The sequence below is a fragment of the Lissotriton helveticus genome, chromosome 7 (assembly GCF_964261635.1).
Source record: "Lissotriton helveticus chromosome 7, aLisHel1.1, whole genome shotgun sequence".
In the NCBI taxonomy this organism is placed as follows: domain Eukaryota; kingdom Metazoa; phylum Chordata; class Amphibia; order Caudata; family Salamandridae; genus Lissotriton; species Lissotriton helveticus.
In genome coordinates this window covers 250,567,631-250,588,405 of record NC_136068.1, presented here as the reverse complement: position 1 = coordinate 250,588,405, position 20,775 = coordinate 250,567,631, and positions in this window count along the sequence as shown.

Genomic DNA, 20,775 nt, shown 5'->3' with positions numbered 1-20,775 from the left:
AGCACAACAAAAGGATATTAAAAGTGTGTTTAATCATGGCTCATGTACATGTGTGTGCCCTACTGTACCTCCGTTCAGTTTGTGTGGTTGGATAATGGAAGTGTGTTAGGAGATGAAGACATAGACCATAACTGTTATTACCTGCAACAAAGACGAGATCTTGGGTAAGATGTGGCACCATTATAAATGTACTACGTAATGTATGTGTACGTGCAGTGACTGTTAGGGTAATATGTACTTTTTGTGTTGTAATGAGTGAGTATGCTTAAAATACTATCCCCCAGATGCATATGCAGCCCCAGTGTTAGATGTTATAGCATACCCAGTAGCAATAAGGCACCAAAATCCCCAGCAAATAGCTGCCAAGTAGGTAGTGACTAGCTGTTGTGTTTGCTTCCAGGAAAGGCAGCTTATGCTTTAAAGAAACAGCCCCTGGCATTGCAGGCAGCTTGCACATTGATGGAGTGTTGTTAGCAATGTCTGTTGAAATAAAGGTGTTCCCTGTGGTGAGGTGGCTGAAGTGCCACGTGGATACAATAGAGAAATGGCATTCCCTCGCCACCCTTTGTCTTTCCTCAAGTCACTGTGCCATTGCAATAAACAGGTGCACCCTTCTGATGCAGCATCACAGTAACTGGTGCAAGCTTCAAGATTAACTTGCCGGTGTGATGCCTACAGTGTCAGAACTGCCCCATGGAAAGACCCAATGGACTTTAAATGGAGTACAGCCAGAATTTCGACAGACCACCATGTACGTGATTACTTTAAAATAAAGTAAACATTTTTTGTAAATGCAGCCTATTTCCTTAAAGGAAAACGGGTTGAATTTAAAAGAAAAAAATGAAAAGTTTTCTTTTTATATTTTAAGAGCAGGCATTGGTCATTGGTACCACTGCCTGCTCTTAAAAAAACGTTTTCGCTGCCATTCACAAAGGGGAAGGGATCCCTTGAGGACCCTTTCTCATTTGTGAATGGGTTACCACCTACTTGAAGAAGGTGGTAAAATGTGAATGTTTTGGCACTGCATTCACAGTCATAAAACATTCATACATACCGTTACGATTCTGTATTTGGAAGGGACGCCCTAAACATGCTCCTTCCAAATACTGAATCGCAAACCCATTTTGCGATTCGGTAATAGGTTTCCGAATCGCAAAATGGGGTTTGATACATGTCAAGAGCATTTTTTGCATTTGCATATGGGCAGATTCTGAGAAATGGCCCGTTTGCAAATGCAAAAACTCTTGATACATGTTGCCCTTAGTTTTGCATTGGAGAGATGAGATCAAAATTTAGATTTCTTAGTCACACGTTGTACTATCTCCTTCGTCCACATGAGTATCTCTTTCTTCACACTATCCATGGCCCAGGATGGTACCCAGGAGGTATGAAAAACCCCACTTTAAAGATACTCATTTGTGAATCATGCCCTTTGCTCGAATCAAACTCAACACTTTCTAGGGCATTCTAGTGTACTGGCTGAGCAGCGTTCACCATTTACACCTCTGTCACAATCATCTTCTTCAGCACTTTGCTGAACAAGGACCATGGAGATGGTGATAGATTCAGCTCCTTTCAAGCCACCCATCTTGTAAGTTGCTGCAGTTGCACTCTTCAGGGTTGGATATAACATCTGCAATACTGATCTGTTTTCAATTACTAATCATCTGGGTTCATTAGAGATATCTGAAGATTGTTTAATTTTTATCTTCCTCATAATCAACCCAGTGTTCCTGAGCTCCAGATTTGGGGTCAATAGCCATGAGCTGTCCCAATATGGATTTTAATTTCTTTTTCCTTGTTAGCTCCTTCTCTATTTCACTAGTAGTTTCTTGCATGAAATACGACATGGCTAATTACTGACCTTTTCACTGGCTGTGCTATACTGGCGTGTAAGCACAATTGATGACTGGTTGTCCGAGGGTTAGACCAAACCTTAGTGTGTAAAAGGCTTTGGGTCAGATCACTGTTTAGTCACTTTCAGCAGCTCATGGCTCAAATACAGTGATAACGAGAACACTTATTGCACCAGATTCAATGGCTGTGCCAGGCCCGCCATACACCTCAGGAACATGAGATTTGTCATCATGAGGATTTTCAGATCCATTTGGTGATCTCATTTCTTCACCAGAAGAAACACAAGCATACAAGGAATTAGAAGACAGAGTTAGTGGGGGCGTGGTTACGGTGCCGCTCAGGATGGCCGCACGGTGAGGGAGCTCCGCCACACCGGGACACTGCAGAGATTATTACTGCGTCTTTCTCGATGTCGGAGAACTTCTCTGTGTGCCGGAATTCGTGAGGAGCCCGGCGAGGTCTTTTCTACACTTCAAGGACCGGTATTAAGGCTCTTTTTGGCATCGCATTTTTCTCCACGATATCCGCCGCCATTTCATGGAGGGTCCGCGGCTGACTGACAGGCTGCGGACCTCGCGCTTTTTTCATGTAAGCTGCGCACCTTGTTGACTCGCTATTTATGGCTTACCCTTCGCTTCTCTGCCCCACTGTCTGTTGATTTCTACGAACTTTGCCAGCTTGTGCCTTCAATAATGGTGTTTTTTGCTTCCTCTGACGCAGTTATCAATGGCCGCCATTTTGCTGTTTTGTACTCTAGGTCAGTCAGTGTTGATGCTAATTTCGACTTGCTATCCTACTGTTTCATGGAAGTCCAGCGATTGCCTGACTAGCTATGGACTTTGCGCTTCATTCATGTGAACTGCTCAACTTGTTGCCCTTGTTTTTATATGGCATACCATTCGCTTCTCCAACGACAGTTTATTTCTACGGCCTTGGCCAGCCTGTAACTGCAAGTTTGTGGTTTTCCCTTGGCTCAACGCACCAGTTTTTTAGTCAGCAGTAGCCGCCAGTTTGTCAGAGTACACTCAAAGTCAGTCGGTGTTGGTACCAACTTCAGATTGCTGTGTAACTCCTGCTATCATTGCTACCTACCTGACCTGCTGATTAATAATGTCTGTGAGGTTTCTTTCTTAACTTGCCTACGCTCAGTTCAATGTTCTTCCTGGCTTTATCAACATGTCATTAAGGGCTATTCTGCTCAACCTCTGCTTTTTGGACTCCTTTCACATGTCAAGCTCCTGCTGCACACTGTGAATAAACCTTGCTTGCATGTTTGGTCGGATCTTCAGGTGCCTTATGATCCTTTGCGGATAACAGGGGCATTATCTGGTGTCCTATCTTTACACCACTGGTATTTACTTGGTGCATTTATTCACCCATCCTAATTGGTCCCATGCTCTGACAATAGTCATTTGCTTGCATCTGCATGAGTTTGTGACTACTTCAGTCGTTATTCCACTGCTGCGTAATCTATAGTAAGCTTCTTCGTATGGGCAGATTGCGCAAGCCAAAGTTCGTCTTTGTCTCTTCTAACTCTTCTCAAGAACCATCCAACTCAGTATCCTCCACCGTCTCTACATCTGTGGATCAAATGGCTGGAATGGCTGCGAATCGTTCCTCTTCAACACCTTCGTCATCAAGTAAATCCTCTCCTCCTAATGCCTCTTCCAAAGGTTTGAAGCATGATCCTCCATCACCGGATAAACCGTCTTCTCCAATCTCTATGGAGATGCTTTTAGAGGAGATTTGCGCTTTGCGCCCTTTTGTTGAAGAGACTAGCAGAGACATGCAACTTCAAAAGGATAAATAGACTTCTATGGATGCTAGAATTTCGTCTGTTGAGCAAAAAGTTTCAATCCAACTCTCAAAGCATTTCTTCCTTGGAGAAGTCTGTCCGTGACCTACACCAGCATACCGAGGATTTGGAAAATAGAAATCTTCGTATTTATGGTCTTCCAGAGTCTTTGGAGGGTGATGACCCTGTGGCATTCTTCACCTCTTTCATCCCCAAGCTGTTGGATATTCCTCCTACCACTTCTCTCAGTATCCAGAGAGCGCATTATTCTCTTTTTGAAGTTTACTGATCTTCTATCAGTTCTCTCTGCAGCCAGGTCCAAACGTCAAGTCACCTGGATGGGACAGAGAGTGTTCCTCTCCCAGAATGTTTCTAATGCTACGGCCGATTTTGGAAAAGGGGGGTGGTGATGGACAGAGATTCTGAATGATGCAGAATACTCTTACCAAGTCAAGAGATCATGGTTTTAATCCATCACCGTTTTTTAGCTCAATGCACCATCCCAGCTCAGAACTTGGCTATATGCAAATTAGTCTGTTCCTGTCCCAGTGCATGCTGGGAACAGGGCAAACCAAACTACCAAGCCAATTCTTACACTGGGAAGGAAACAAGCTTCCGGGGACCGGTTTCTGGCATCACAGCCTTCTTCGGCCCGGTTTGCTTGAATCCTGATGGTGCAATGAGCAAGGGACTCACGTCTGAGCATACCCTCCCACACATAGTGTGGATAAAACCGATTTTGGAAAAGGGGGGTGGTGATGGACAGAGATTCTGAATGATGCAGAATACTCTTACCAAGTCAAGAGATCATGGTTTTAATCCATCACCGTTTTTTAGCTCAATGCACCATCCCAGCTCAGAACTTGGCTATATGCAAATTAGTCTGTTCCTGTCCCAGTGCATGCTGGGAACAGGGCAAACCAAACTACCAAGCCAATTCTTACACTGGGAAGGAAACAAGCTTCCGGGGAACGGTTTCTGGCATCACAGCCTTCTTCGGCCCGGCTTGCTTGAATCCTGATGGTGCAATGAGCAAGGGACTCACGTCTGAGCATACCCTCCCACACATAGTGTGGATAAAACCGATTGCTACGGCCTCCAGAAGAAAGGAGTTCCTTAATCTTCATGCACCCCTGCGTTCTATGGGTGCTGGATATGACTTGTTTCATCCCTGTTCTTTTAAGGTCACCCACCAAAATAAAACATGGACTTTTCATGATCCTGGTGAGGTAAAGAATTTTATTCATCTCCAATCTGGTGGTACCATGGATACGTCCAACTCTTCGTGTGGCTGATCATCTCAACCTCCGTACTTGTAGCATTTCTACTGTTGTTCTTCACTTTAAATGTTTTGGTTGCATCTTTAGATTACCAGTAATACCATAATCATTTTGCACGCTTGTTTTAGCACTTTATGATGCGTCTACTGTTATTGCACTTTTTGATTTATCCTATAGTTGATCTCTGTCTTATATGGTTTTCCTTTCTCATTCTTATTCTATCTTTTGCTCTCAGGTTTGTTCATTGAATAGTTATAGTGTATGTCCCTGTTAACATTGGTCGTATTGATCTTTTCCATTTTATATTCTTTGTTCATTTATGTACATTTCTCCTTGCAATATAGGTCCCTGGTGTCCTTTCCTTGATCCTACGTGAGTCGACTTGTCAATTTTTCAATCTGTTTGTCCTGGTGCAGTTGGATCCCCTCCCTTTGTAAGATCCATCTTGTAGAGTGTCACCGCTTCCCCATTTCCTCGTGTTTACCTTTTTCAGGTACGTTGTTTTCAGTCGTTCTTTGGATATGTACTGTCTCTTCTTTGCTCTCTTCTTTTTCTCCTCTCTTTCCTTTCCTCTCCCCTCCTTCTCTCTCTTCGTTCTTGTTTTCTTTTTTCTGCAATTTTGTTGTTCTTTCCTTCTCGGCTTTCAGATGTTTTCATACTCTTTTGCAAATCTTAATGCTAATATGTTTACTTTTTTTGTAAATTTAGAGTTATCTCGTGGAATGTGAAAGGTTTTAATAACGCTATTAAGCGGCAGAGAGTACTTTCTCATCTATCCTCCTATACCCCTGATATTGTTCTTTTACAGGAAACTCTTCTTAATGATGTTGAATCCCTTAAACGTAAAAGGAATTGGGTGGGTACAGTTTTATTTTCTCCTTCTTCCAATAAGAAAAATGGAGTTGCTATTTTAATCCATAAGAAATTGAAATGTAAAGTACGATCAGAAGAAAAAGACTCGGAAGGGAAATGGCTGTTGGTTAAATTGTTGATTAATTCAATTTCTCTCACTGTTTTTAATATTTACGGCCCTACTCAACCTGACTGTTCATTTTGGCCTTTAATTACTAGCAAATTTATGCAATACAAAGATGATTTTTTTCTTTTAGGAGGTGATTGTAATCAGTTTATAGATCCATTCCTTGATCGCAAATCTACTGTTCGTTTCATCCCCCATAAACCTCACAAGCAATTCTTAAACACTATACTTCAAACACACCTCTCCGACTCCTGGAGACTCACACATCCAGACACTTTAGATTACTCCTTTTTCTCGCACCCTCATGCTTCGTCTTCTAGGTTAGACTATATCTTTCTCTCCCCATCTCTCACTCAAATTCTATTATCCTCCTCTATCGAACCTATAGTTATTTCAAATCATGCTCCCGTCATAACGGATATTGACCTACTCCCTCCTCTTCCCAAGCCTTCTCGCTGGCGTTTTAATTCTACACTTCTTACTGATCCTATTTTCTCTTCTTCTTTCCGAACTTTCACTACCAATTTCTTTCAAATTAATTCTACTCCCAATACTCTTCCTTATATCCTCTGGGACTCCTTTAAGGCTACTGCAAGAGGGTTTATTATCGATTTTGTATCCAAGAAAAAGAAACAATTTCTTCAGAAGCGTAAGTCATCTCTTGCATATATCAAAAAATTAGAACATCAATTTTATACTTCGTCAGATAACTGCATGTCTCCAGAGCTCTTGCGAGCAAAGATTTCTTTCAACAAATTTACCACGGACAATGCTTCTTCTATTCTCTTCCGCAGTTCTGCACGTTATTACGGAGGTCATAACAAGTCTGGGAAACTTTTAGCTAACTACCTTAAATCTCGTAGGGAGCATACTTCTATTGAATCCATCTTTTCTTCTGACAATGTTCTCCTCCATACTGACAACGAAATTCTTAAACAATTCCATCTTTTTTATAAACAGTTATAAACTCCAGAGTCCCCTTCTACTTCTTCTATGCTTCATTCTTACTTTGACAAATTACCTAAACCTTCTACATCCCATCTTAATTTTTCAACCTTGGATCTTGATCTTTCTCTACACGAACTCTCTACAGCATTATCTTCCCTCACTAAAGGTAAAACTCCTGGTCCTGATGGTTTCCCGGTGGAGTTTTATTTGCATTTCTCTGATCTTTTATTACCCAAACCTTTATTGCTTTTCCAATCCTTTTATTCATCTGGTGAAGCTGCAGGTACTTTTCAAGATGACACCATTTGTCTCATTCCAAAAGAGGGTTGTGATCTCCAATTTTATAAAAACTATTTCCCTATCTCATTAGTAAATGTTGACTATAAGCTTTTTGCTAAATTACTTGCTTTGCAATTGGAATCATTCATGCCCCGTCTTATCGGCAAAGAACAATGCGGTTTCATTAAAGGGAGACTTACTTCTGACAACTCCTGTCTCTTTTCATATGTTCTAAATAAAGCCCCTTCTCTTTCCATTCCTTTGGCTGCTATTTCTGTAGACGCTGAAAAAGCTTTTGATAGAGTGGATTGGTCTTTTTTATTTGCTTCACTGAAGTAGCATGGCTTCGGCTCCAAGTTTATTTCTCTTATCTCATTATTATACTCTTCACCCAAAGCCTCTGTCCTTGTGAATGGCCGTCTCTCTTCTTCTTTCACCCTTCAAAGAGGTGTTCCTCAAGGTTGCCCTCTCTCTCCACTTCTTTTTGTTTTAGCCCTTGAACCCTTTTTGTCCTCCATTCGACAAAATACTTCCATATCCGGTTTTCCTTATGGGGATCATCAATTAAAGCTTTCTGCATATGCCGATGACATCCTTTTATTCATTTCAGATCCGGAATCATTAATCTCTCCTTTGTTATCAGAAATCGAAGCATTCTCTCGCATTTCTGGTTAAAAGATCAATTCAGACAGAACAGAAATTCTTCCTCTAACTAAGTTTTGTCTCCCTCACCTCTTTTCTTCCACTGGCTTTGCCTGGAATAAAACCAAAATTAAATATCTTGGCATTTGGTTTTCTAATTCTACTTCCTCCTCCATTAAATTAAATATGTCAGCTGTTCTTTCTCGTCTCGATCAATTGTTTTCTTCCTGGAATCCTCTTTTCCTTTCCTGGTGGGGTCGACTTGATTCCATTAAAATGATGATCGCTCCTATTCTTATTTATGTCCTTTCTATGTTACCTGTGCACATTCCTGCGATATTTCAAACGTATTGATTCCTCTATCTCGAAATTTCTTTGGAAAAATAAAAAATCTAGAATCTCTCTTCTTTCCCTTCGCAAACCTAAATCGAATGGTGGTGTTAATTTCCCAGACTTTTGCCTTTACCACAAATCCATTTCTTTTCATCAGGCTTCACGCTGGCTTTCCTCGGATTCCTCCCCCTTCTTCCCTCTCTGGCTCGATATTGAACAATCCTTTTTATCACCCTTTTCTTTTGAAGAGATTGTTCGCTTCTCCTCTAAATCCCCCTATGGTTTGCTCCCATTATTTAAGTTCACTTCCTCCCTTCTTAAACCGTTATTCTCTTTGTCGCCTGTTTCGCGTGAATTCTTTCTACTTTTACCCATCTGGTATAATTCGCTTATTCTCTTACATAATAGGCCTATTTCTTGGACCTCTTGGAGACTTAAAGGCATCATTTGGATCTCTCAGCTTTACAGTGGTGTATCACCTTGCTCCTTTCCCTCTTTCCAACTTCAATTTCATTGTCCCCATTCTTTTCTGCGGAAATATACTCTTCTTATGGAGAGTATTCTTGACCGTTATTATACTGTTCCTTCCATAACCACCCTTGCTACTCCTCCTCCTCTTCTTGTTTTACTCTCTACTCTTCCTAAAGCATCTCTTATCTATAAATTATTTTCTTCCCCTAATCCAGATCGTGTCAAATCCAAATTGGAATTGTCCTGGGAAAAAGACCTGGGATGTATTTGGTCTATCTCCCTTTGGGATAAACTTTGGTCCAGGATCCTGAAAGTCTCACGGTCAGCGTCTCTTACTCAATCTCTATTTTTTCTCTATCACAGACTTTATCTTTCTCCGCTTTCCCTTTCTCGTTTCTCTTCTTCCTCTGACTCTAACTGCTGGACCTGTCACACATCTGATGCTGACCTTCTCCATATATTCTTTTTCTGTCCTACAGTTTCCTTTTTTTGGACACAGGTCTGGTCTTACATTTCTCATGTTTTTTCACTTTCCATCTCATATTCGCTCTCTTCTCTTTCTTGGCAGTCTCTCTGAACCTCTATCTCTTTCCCCACACTCAAAAGGTCTCTTTGATCTTATGATTGCACTCGCATTTCAACACATATCTTCTAACTGGAAATCCCTTACGAATGTCTCCATACGTCACTGGTGGAACTCTTTATGTCACTTTCATAGACTGGATGTCTCCTTTACTCATCGTAATGTAGATGTATATTGGTTACCACTTACCACATACCTGGATCAATTAGCCCAAAAGAAAACGTCTTCCATTAACTCCGAAAATTTTCAATCACCTTGAGGATTTTACTCTCTCCTTCTTGTGTATCTTAATACGATGTTATGGTTTTTCTTTATTGCTATGTTTTGCATATATTATATGTTTTGATTGTTGCTTGTACTATTTCTTCTTTTGCCGCTACCCTTCACAACATTGCTTTGTTTTAGCATATTTTTATAATTCCCCTCCCCTTTTTCCTTCCCTCTCCCCTTAAAATCAACAAAAAATGCTTTTAGTTTTCTTGTTCGGCATTAGCAATGATACACCTTTTATTTGACTTGATTCTTCTTTGCTAATGTCACTTGTTACTATCATTATTATGCTTAATAAAGATTTTCAAACATAAAAAAAAGAAGGCAGAGTTAGTAACATATTCAGTTGCATCTCTAGCAATCCTCCTCCCTCTGGGGATGCTCACTTGGGTCTCCATGCAACTTATGTACTTGTATTCATCACATTCCATCACCAGTTGGTCATCGGTGTTTATGCTTCAGACTGGAAGTGCATCAATCAAGATACTCCGATGGGCAACTAGGAAAGTGTTCTTGATAATTTTCATCAAGGGGAATGGTGACCTAGATGTCAACTCTTTGGTGGTTACAGGTCTTTTAGCTGCACACTCTGCAGGATCTGTGGTTTCTTTGTTGACTTTAGAACACTATCTTCTGGTGCCAACAGAGCCACAAAACGAAGGTGGAGGGTTCCTGGTTCTTACATAGAAGAGTGATTTTGAAACATTTCTTGCCTAATCCCTTTGACTAGATTTGGAATTTCTATATTGGCTTACTATATAGTAAATGCCTACGCTATTCTTTCCTAGCCTGAGCATTATTAGGTATGTATAACTCTAAGCTGCGTCAATTATGCCTCAAATATAATACATAATATTATTTACCTTATAGGGAGTAAAGTTAAACTACTCGTTAATCTAAGAGGAAGTCAGTTTAATATTGTAGATAGTCTTTTAAGAAGTAGGTATAACCTTTGAAAGATATATCTTGTCTGAACCCACTTGCCAAATAATACGTTTTTCTTGATAATTTCGGGAGATCCTTGCATCAGGATCATTTACTCTTCAATAAACTGGGAGTACTTCTCACTGGAGTGCTGAGGCAACGGTGAGTAAAAGATTGCAGTTATTATTGGTATATGAGAGCATCATGTGTGATGTGTGAAGTAATTGTGATTTTTATCATGGAATGATTGAAGCCCTTACAAATAGAATTCGTTTTTATGTATTCATTATGATCATTATGTATGTATATTAAATGTCGAATTACGCATATGTGGAAATGTATTAAAAAGATTATTATTGTTTTTGTTTCTATCTCATATTAGGTGAGATTAAAGACAACTGTATAAGCCATTTATTTACTTGTCCTGATGAAGGGGGTCCTATTGAGAATGTACCAGTGAACGCGTCGACGCCCAGCTTTTTGTTAAATTTGGAAAATTCAGCAGTCAACTAGTGACAGGGAATCAAGACCCATACCCTCTGCTGTCTATAGCGGATCCAAATTAACGCTTATATGACAAAGTAGACTGTCTGAGTTTATTCTCCTTTGTTGGATATTGTATCTAATATGAATTGTGTCTAGGATTTGTATGTTTTTAAGTTGTTTTCAATATACTGTCATTGTGTAAATTGAATATACAGACAGGTTTTTTACTGATTAAAATATATATATATTTCATATAATTTGTTGTTATGTAAGTGCTTTGATACATTCTGAGTGCGTTGTCAAGCTATGATTGTTGGTGGATAAGAGGATGGTTATATTTGAGGCATGTTTGACGCTATATAGATCTAGACCAAAGGGAACCCTTTCTTTTAACTTTATGGTTATTGGGAGCTCTATCCCCTTAGTTTATAGAACCCCCTCTCCTTGACTTCAAGGTAACTCTAAGCTGCACCATGGCTAATATGCAGGTCCCATTTTACCAAACCTAGCAGAGAACTGACACACAGGATAATAAGGACTTTCAGACAACAAATATTGCAGTTTGGAATAAATAATTAAACCCATTTGGTACTTAGAAATGCTTTATCGAATTGGAAATCTGGTTAAATATATGGCAAAACACCCTTTTGTGGTAGTACATTTGGTGATTTTACAAATCACAGGATATGCCGCAGCAAAATGATTTCAGAAATCTGACAGATAATGATTTGGGAAAATTAGATTTTTTAATTTCTAAGAAAATCCCTCTGTCATGTCTGTATTTGGAAATGGGTTAGTCTATACTAATATAATAAAGAGAGAGCCCTAACCTTTGAGGCGGGTAATCTCAGGAACCACAGCACCAATCACAACACCCAATACAGCGTAGGAAAGGGCAGTTGCAGCAGAAGGACATAGGCTATGCAGACGCCCACCATATACATTTAAAAGGTAAAAGAACCGTGCCAGCAAAGTAGTCCCTTGTGGGTGTGTCTGCGTTGTGCTGTGGGCGTGTGCTGGGGGTGTGACAAGCGCTGGGGGCATGTGGTATGTTCTGCCCTTCCTGCCATGTCTCATATCGTGTGCTGTGGGAGTGTGCTGGGGGCGTGGGCGTGTGCGGGGCGCGAGATTACGGAAAAAACCCTAAAAATACCCATGTACCCCAAAACCCAAGCCTAGCCCTGAACCCTATAAATACCCCTGTACCTCAAAACCCAAACCTACCCCTGAACCCTAAAAATACCCCTGTACCCCAAAACCCAAACCTAGCCCTGAACCCTAAAAATACCCCTGTACCCCAAAACCCAAACCTGAACCCTTAAAATACCCCTGTACCCCAAAACCCAAACCTATATCTGAACCCTTAAAATACCCAAACACCCTAAAACATATACCTCAGTACCCATACTTACCTTATCCAAACATTAAAAAAAAACATGCTTTTACCATTCATGCATTTACAACGAATTTCGTTGTGAATATATGCGTGGTAAAGCATATAAAATGTAATGCCATGCGTTAGATTGGCATTGCGGAGTCATGGTACTTGTTATGTTATGTTATGTTATGTTAGCATTATTTATTTGGCGCACAGCTGCTCCAGCAAAGGAGCGTCCTGGCGCCCGACAAGATAAAACATAACACTACCAACACAAAAGCTGAAAAGAACAACTACGGGGAAACTAAAATAAAAAAGTTTTAATGGCTTTTCGGAACTGCAAAAGATCCTCCAGCATGCGGATCTCAACTGGAAGAGAGTTCCAGATAGCCACAGCCTTCACACGAAAGGAACGGCCACCGGCACGACAACGCTTAAACCGAGGGACCACGGCAAGCGCCTGGCCCAAAGATCGAAGAGAGCGCGCCGGAACATAAAAGGACAGGAGATTGGACAGGATCTGAGGGGCGGTACCTTTAAAAATTTTAAAAGCCAAACATAGAACCTTGAAATGGATTCTCATCCTCACCGGCAACCAGTGCAGGGAGCGAAGGACATTGGAGACGGGGTAAAACCTAGGCAAGCCCACTATAGCTCTAGCTGCAGCGTTTTGAACCCGCTGCAGACGGGTGATTTCTGCCTGGTTGGCCCCCACCAAGAGGGAGCTGGCGTAATCAAGCCGGGAAATAACCGTCGCTTGGATCACCAGCTGCCTCGTCGGGGCATCGAAAAATTTAAGAACAGGTCTTAAACCCCGGAGTACGCCAAAACAACAGGCCGCGTTTTTTTTAGTATGGCCAACAAAGTTGAGGCTGCAGTCCAACCAGACTCCCAGGTTTCTTAATTCTGAAACCGGAGTCGGGATGGTCCCAGTTCCGAGGGCCACCACCTGTCCCCCCAAAGCTCCGCTCTCTTTCCGACAATCATAATCTCGGTCTTAGTTGCGTTAAGCTGGAGACAGTGCGCCGTCATCCAGTTGGCCACCGCCTTCAGTCCATTCTGAAACCTGGGGGCATCAAACTCCGCATCCCCGCTGAGAGTGACCGCCAGCTGAGTGTCGTCGGCATACGAGACCATAGTCAGGCCCCACTGCCTTGCGACCTCAGCCAGCGGTCTCACGTATAGGTTGAATAACGTGGGACTCAGCAAAGACCCCTGCGGAACCCCCATGGCCAGAGGATGTAGTTTGGACTGAAAGGGTGGGATGGCCACGCAGAGAGAGCGATTGTCGAGAAAGGAGCGAAACCACTGCAGGGCCTGTCCCCCAACCCCAATCTCCTCCAGCCGGTGCAGCAGAATGCTGTGAGAGACGGTGTCGAAGGCGGCGCTGAGGTCTAATAGTACCAGCGCCGCCGTCTGACCAGCATCCAACACCGCACGCAGGTGCTCCACCATCGCAAGAAGAGCCATTCTGCGTGGGATCGAGGACATCGGCCCGTGCAAGATGGTTTGACAGGGCCAGGTTGACATGGGCCTCTGCAACCTTTGCCGGCCAAGGGAGTAAAGAAATGGGGTGGTAGCTCTCGGGTTTCAAGGGATCCAACGAAGGCTTCTTCAAAATTGGAGAAACCACCGCCTGCTTCCATTTAACAGGAACCACACCCGAGGTCAGCGAAAGGTTAATTAAGGAGCACACCGTGGATCGTCCCAGAAAAGACTGGTCTCTAAAAAGGGCTGATCTTACTGGATCCGACGGGGAGCCAGACTTAACTTGGAGAGCAAGTTTGTCAAACCCCTCCGGCAATAGCGTGGGAAAGGAGTGCAATGCGATGTGCCCTTGGATACCATCATGGACACCCGAAGCGGGCCCCATACTAGGAAAGGCTTGGTAGATAGCTTGGACCTTCTCCAGGAAGAAGGAAGCTAGTGCCTCACAGTGGGAGATGGAACCAACTGCCGAGGGGGAAGTTCTTTTCGCCAGAAGATCTTTAACGGCTTTAAATATAGTCTTAGACGGGTTCGAGCTATTGCGGAATTCCAGTGCATAGAACGCCGCACGAGCTTTACAAATAGCTCGATGATAGGTCCTGACGGAAGCAACATATGCGGCTTTCATATCAGCATCATACGCCTTCCGCCATGCTCTCTCCGCCCGTCTACATGTCCCCTTCAGGGCACGTAATGCACCATCATACCAGGGACTCGACTCTCTGGAGCTCACTTTACTCGAGACGATGGGAATCAGAGAGTCCAGCGCCCTAGAAATCCATCTACAAAACTGATCGTAGCCCGCCTCCACGTTAACCAAAGGGCCTAACGGCTCTTCCTGTAGGAACCGGTGCAGGTCTTTGAAAGTATGCGGAGTGATGGTATGCGGAAAGAAAGTTGCGGAATAATGGGTGTTTACCCTCCCCGGTAAGTACATTGGTGGCACGGCGGCCCACATCTCCAGCAACATACTCATATTTTTTCACCACCGATTTGAAAAATGCACAGGTCTCTCTCATTGATGGCCAGCACCGACATACACTTTTAGACACACCTCCCGCCACAAGTTCTAGAATTGCGAACTTTAGAGCTGGGGAGCTACTTTCGAATCTCGGCATCAGCTCAACATCCTGTGATTCCAGGCAAATCGCTTTGTCTCCCCGTGCCTACCACAAATGAATGTGTTCTTCTGTAATGTAAATTGTGCTCATGCCATGTTGTCGAGTTCGTGCTATATAATATTGCAAGTAAAAATAAAGTAGGGAAATTCGAGTTCACACACTACTGAACGTGCACTCTTAAGTGCATCAGCAGTGCACTGTAAATCAGAGCATTTCACAGGCCTGTCTCAGATAAGAAATGCTATCAAAACGAAATCCTACGAAACAATATATTACTGGCCGGCAGCAATTCATACCCGGACAACGTCGGGACGGGCTGCTAGTATTATATATATATTGTATGGAATGTATGGTTATTTTCAAAATAAATGTAATACTGTAATTAATTGAGTGTTTAGATTTGGCATGTTTACTAAACACCTTTACCTTCACAGAGTCTTTCATATACAGCACATGAACAAAAAACATAAAATCATATGAATAATAAAAATGTATCCAATATACAGAATAAAACAGTAACAGATAGGGGAATAAAGGACGGTCTGCAAAAATCGTGGAACCGCCACATTGGTAGGGTCATCAAATAGTTTTCCATAGCTCACCAAAACCTCTTCTGCAACTGCATAGAAAAGAAACACCTGCTTTGTGATTACAGGGATGAAGACACTGGGCCCTATTATGATGGCGGACGGACTTGCGTCCGTCCGCCACCCCTGAGTAAGAGGGACCGTCCGCATGGGCAGCGGCGGTCCCTCCATGGCAATTTGGATGTGACCGCCACCCTGGCAGTCACATCCCCCACCTTTAACATTGCGGCGGGTGCTGCTTCAAGCAGTACCCGCCGCAATGTTAAAAAACGCATGTTTACCTTTGCATGCACGAAGCGGCAGGCACCGCGTGGTGCCTGCCGCTTCGTGCACGCAAAGCCAGGGGGGTACCATAGGTACCCCCCATGTGCAACCCCCACCCCTCCTTCACCCCTGGGGGCCCGCAACGGGCCCCCAAACAAAAGACCGTATGCCTTTACACGGCGGAAATGCCGCCCTGGAAAGGCATATTACCTCAGACATCCTAATATGCCTGGCGGTGTCTGATAGACACCGCCAGACATGTTAGAGCTTTTCCGCTGCTCAAACACAATCCTCCCTGTAACACAGGCACCCTTGCACCATGGTACAAGGGTGTCTGCATTGGCACACAGCTGCTGTTTGTTCGCCTGCACGGGGGAGAGCAGAGAGGTGCACCGTATTCTTGTAAATATGGAGCATCCATGCATTTTTTAAATGATGAAGCTCAGTGCAGCAAAATTGCTAACAGCGTCGCTCCAGTTCATTGTAAATATTCCCCTATGTTACTGGGCATTTTATTAGCTCACAAGTGGATACATTTACACTCTGAATTTTAGTACACTAGAAAAGATGAAAGAGATGTTTCACATCTGGCAATTTCATTTTTACATTTACCACCTTAAGCACCAATATGCATGGTAGTCCGACTCATTATGAGATTAGGAACAGATGTGCTTATTGCCAAGAAGCCACCTTGATTGAAATAGTTTCACTTATTTAATTTAAAAAGAATAAATTGTCAAGGAATGGGCACTCTGAATATCTTCCTAAATATCCTCTTGATTGTCAGAGGAAAGGGTAATTTCGCCCACTCTCAGATGTGTGAAAAGGTGACAAGTGTCTCCTTAGGACTTTCCCAGTTAAAAGTTAAAAAACAACAAAGGGCATACAAATCCTCCTTGGCAAATTTGGTAGTTCTAGATTGAAAATGACAAACTGTGGAAGAGTTGATAAGCAAAGCACCAACACTACCCTGAGACAGGGTTGAAACTCTCCCATGCAAGGAAATCCCCCAGAAAATACTGCTCTAGAAAAAGGGAGCAACAATCAGGGGCAGAAATCATTGAAGAGAATGATGAGGGTGACGGAGATTAAGTAATGGATATGTTGGGGCGCATCCTTATTTGACGAAAACCTAATGTTATGTGCTATAGGCCTGAGATGACATACCAAGAAAAAAGGTGGGAACCATCTTGGATTCAGAACATCTCACCACAAGCACCAGAGCAGTACCCATGTTAGTTAGGAATGGAATTAAGGTTATTCACAGCTGCCCATTCAGGAGACTGATGTTGCATTTACAGGTGTTAAAAGAACCATATGCTTGACTTCCTTCTTTTCCTCCTTGCTCTTGCCCTCTGCCAGCCAATTCTTCAGCCCAGCAGTCTACACTGCAAGCAAAATCTTCCAGGCTGCTGCAGCCCGGGAGCCCCAACTGCACAGAGCGGTAGCAACCTCCACAAGCAATGAGCGAAGAGACACTTCCTTCCTTGTAGTAGAAGTGAGCCCTCAACTACTACCTCTGGTCAGTCTTGTTATCAAGTGTAACACAAACATTTTTTAAAGCTCACCCAAAGTTCACTGGTTGTAATTAAAGACGATTAGGAACCATCTACCCTGTGTTAATTGTGCTGCTCATGCTAAGAACTTTGGCTCTGACTATGGGCCATATGTATCAAGGCCAAATGGGTTCGCAAACGCCGAAATTCGTGTTTGCGAACCCATTTTCGCTAATTGGTATGTATGAAACAATTTGGGTGCAAAATAAGGAATGGCAAAATTTGCCATTCCTTATTTTGCGATTGCATTAAAGGAATCGCAAATTTTGCGATTCCTTAAAAGCAATGTATCAAGGAAAAAAACATTCCTAAATGCCCTTAAGGAATCGCAAATTACCACCAACTTCTAGTTGGTGGTAAGTTGCAAATTCTTTTCAAAAAGCATTTTTTTTTAAATCAAAAGGTGCCATGTGACGCTATTTTTTAGCGATTCCTTAAAATTCCTTAATCGCGATTAGCAAAGTGTGAATCGCAAATTGAGAATAATTTCACATTCATTCCTATGGGCCTCCTGGCCCATAGAAATGAATGGGAAATTATTCCTTAATTGCGATTAGCAATTTGCTAATCGCGATTAAGGAATTTTAAGGAATCGCTAAAAAATAGCGAATTTCTTCATAATACCATTTTGCGATTTCTAAATAGCGATTCCTTAAAAATCGCTATTTAGAAATCGCAAAAGGGTATGTTGATACATATGGCCCTTAGTCTCTTGCATCTAGTGTACATTTGGACATTTTTAAACTACTGTTGTCATTTTGAACATTTCAATGCCAGCTTGCTGTTGTAGATTTATTTTAATTGGTTGGAACGGAATGTGTAATTTTTTATAAATGTTTGCAAGCATCACAAGCTTCTTTGAGCTTCAAAACCTAGGGGTATTACATATGGTGATATACCTCAATAAGCAAGAGAGTGCCCCAGCCATTTACTTTAAGGATGCATTGCTAAGACCTTGCTTTAAACATAGTAAGAAAGAAAAAAGTGGGATGCATGGTACAGCCATCTCATATAACACACTTAGGCGGGAAGTGTAAATAGGATGAATATTCACAAAGTGATACACACCATATTAATACACACTTCCATTTCCACAGTCACAACATTTCTAAACTTACACTCAAATAAAGATGGTGTAAGTGCTTTATCAAGTTTGAGAAAGCTCTCATAACACTATGTATATTGTGGGAGAGGAAAGGGAAATAATATAGCATATGTACATTTCCTCACAAATTTACCTTCTGATTGTCCCCTCTGAAAACAAGTGGTTGGAGTGCAGATAGTGTGAACAGATACACGTATGCAAATCTATAGAAATTGTAAAGTTCCATGTCCTACGATCAGATTTCTCTAGTCAGTTGAAAGCGCTTGTATCCCTGCAATATATAGGTGTAATTCCAGACATCAGTGATTTCTGACCTGGTCTACGAATCAGACTCAAATCTCTTCAGGGTCTCTATCATTACTCCTGCTTCCTCATTACCACTGCCGCTGTACGTCTGTCTCAGACTTTCTTAATTTCATTTACAATTTGATTCTCGCGATACACATCTGCTGTCCTAAGCATGCTGCTATTAAAACAAACAATTCCAAGAAATGGAGCACACTTACCCCAGTGCCTATTAATGCTAATTAGCCAAGAACATGAAATTACAAACTTTAAGTCTGATTCATAAAACAAAAAAGCTTCCAAAAAAAATAAGTTGCATTTAAGTGGAAGCAGGTTACATATGTATAGATTCATATATTTTTCATCTGAAATGGCAGAGGGGTTATCCTCCTTGCATACTTGCTTTTCTCATGGAACACCAAACTACTCACCTCATTTGTCATTCTTATGAGAGCCTTTTATCTGCTTTCCACAGACTGGACAAAATATGTGACCATGAGAAAATATTTTTTCTCGTCAAGAATTCAGATACAAAATTGCAATTACACATATTTGTTTTAAAAATAAAAGTGGCAGAAGGTTTGATGTCTAATACACAGTCATAGATGAGATGTGTCTTTGGTTGCCCAACAGTACAGTAAATGAGATATCCCATACTGACATTCTCAATCAATCAATTTTAAAACAAAAGGTTGTCCTTCTCCCAAAGTTACACGACCACAGCTTGGTATTTTAATGACAGATAAAAAGACTACTCCCTGAGGATCTTTGCAGTGGAGCAAAATACCAAGATCTTGGGTGTACCATAAAGAATGAGCCGGATCTTTCTATGCCTAGTAAGTTCAATAAACAACAACTAAAATATGTGCTCAACCCAAGGCTTTCTGTTGGTCTCTGAATTTTCCTACTCAATCCTCCATTCCTACTTTAGACTTGTCCTACAGAATAAAATAGAAGATATGTTTGCCATATTAGAATACTAGTCCCTTATGTCTGATTTTAAGGTACTCATTAAGATCCGAAGCAACCATAATCTTATGATATCATGAAAAAACATGCTTCATTGGACTGCTCAATTTATTCAAAGTGAAAATCTATCAAGAGGAGGTTCTTTGAAGTTTTGAAAAATTTGCGAAATTTTGAGTTTGTTTGAAATAATTTGATCACCTAATGAACACAACAGTAAGGCTGTTTTGATGCATGTGGGATCAAATAGAGGACCACATTTTGGAACTCCCTAATATACCCCTCCTGGTCTACCTGACTGCCACATGGCATTCAATAGCCAGAACTGCTATCCTCAATGTGACAGCCCCAATTTGGTGAGCTGTGCGCAAGATGATTGGCATCTGTCCTCTTTTCCGTGGTAGGGCTCCATTATGGGATAACATGGCCTTGCGTGTTGCTAGTGTACCACTCTACTGCCAGTGCTGGTACACAAAAGGAGTGAAACGCATAGATCAGATGTTTCAGGGTCAGCAGCTCAAACCATTTCAGGAATTTAATTGTTTGAAACATCAACAGCTAACCCACTGCCTCAGAACAGCACTAGGCCCCCTCCATTGGAGCTTCCAACTTCCTCATATTGTCAATACCTGAGACTTGCGGCCACATGCATCATTATTCCTGTTTGCGATTCCTTAATTGCGAAAATTAAGGAATCCCAATTAAGAAATCGCAAACGGCAATGCATCAAAAAATCACCATTTTTTTTTAGATTCCTTAAGTTTCCTTAATTGCGATTCTCATTTTGCGAATCGCAATTAAGGAATCCCTTCCATTGATTCAAATGAGCCTAGAGGCCCATAGGAATGAATGTGAAGGCATTCTCATTTTGCGATTCGCAATTAAGGAATCGCAAAATGAGAATGCAATTTCAAGGGGGCAGAGGGGGGAACAAAAGACCCCCCCCTGCACCCCTGAAATCAAACTTTAAGATCATTTTTCACACACACATGCCCCAAGGGCATGTGTGTGTGTGAAATGAAACTTTCAAAAATGCACTTTTGTGCATTTTTGAAAGTTTTCGCAAATTAGCATGAAGTTTAACTTCATGTTAATTTACCACTTCCTATTTGCGATTTTTTTACTTAAAAAAAATAATGCATTGCAGTTTGCGATTTCTTAAATGCAATCGCAATTTA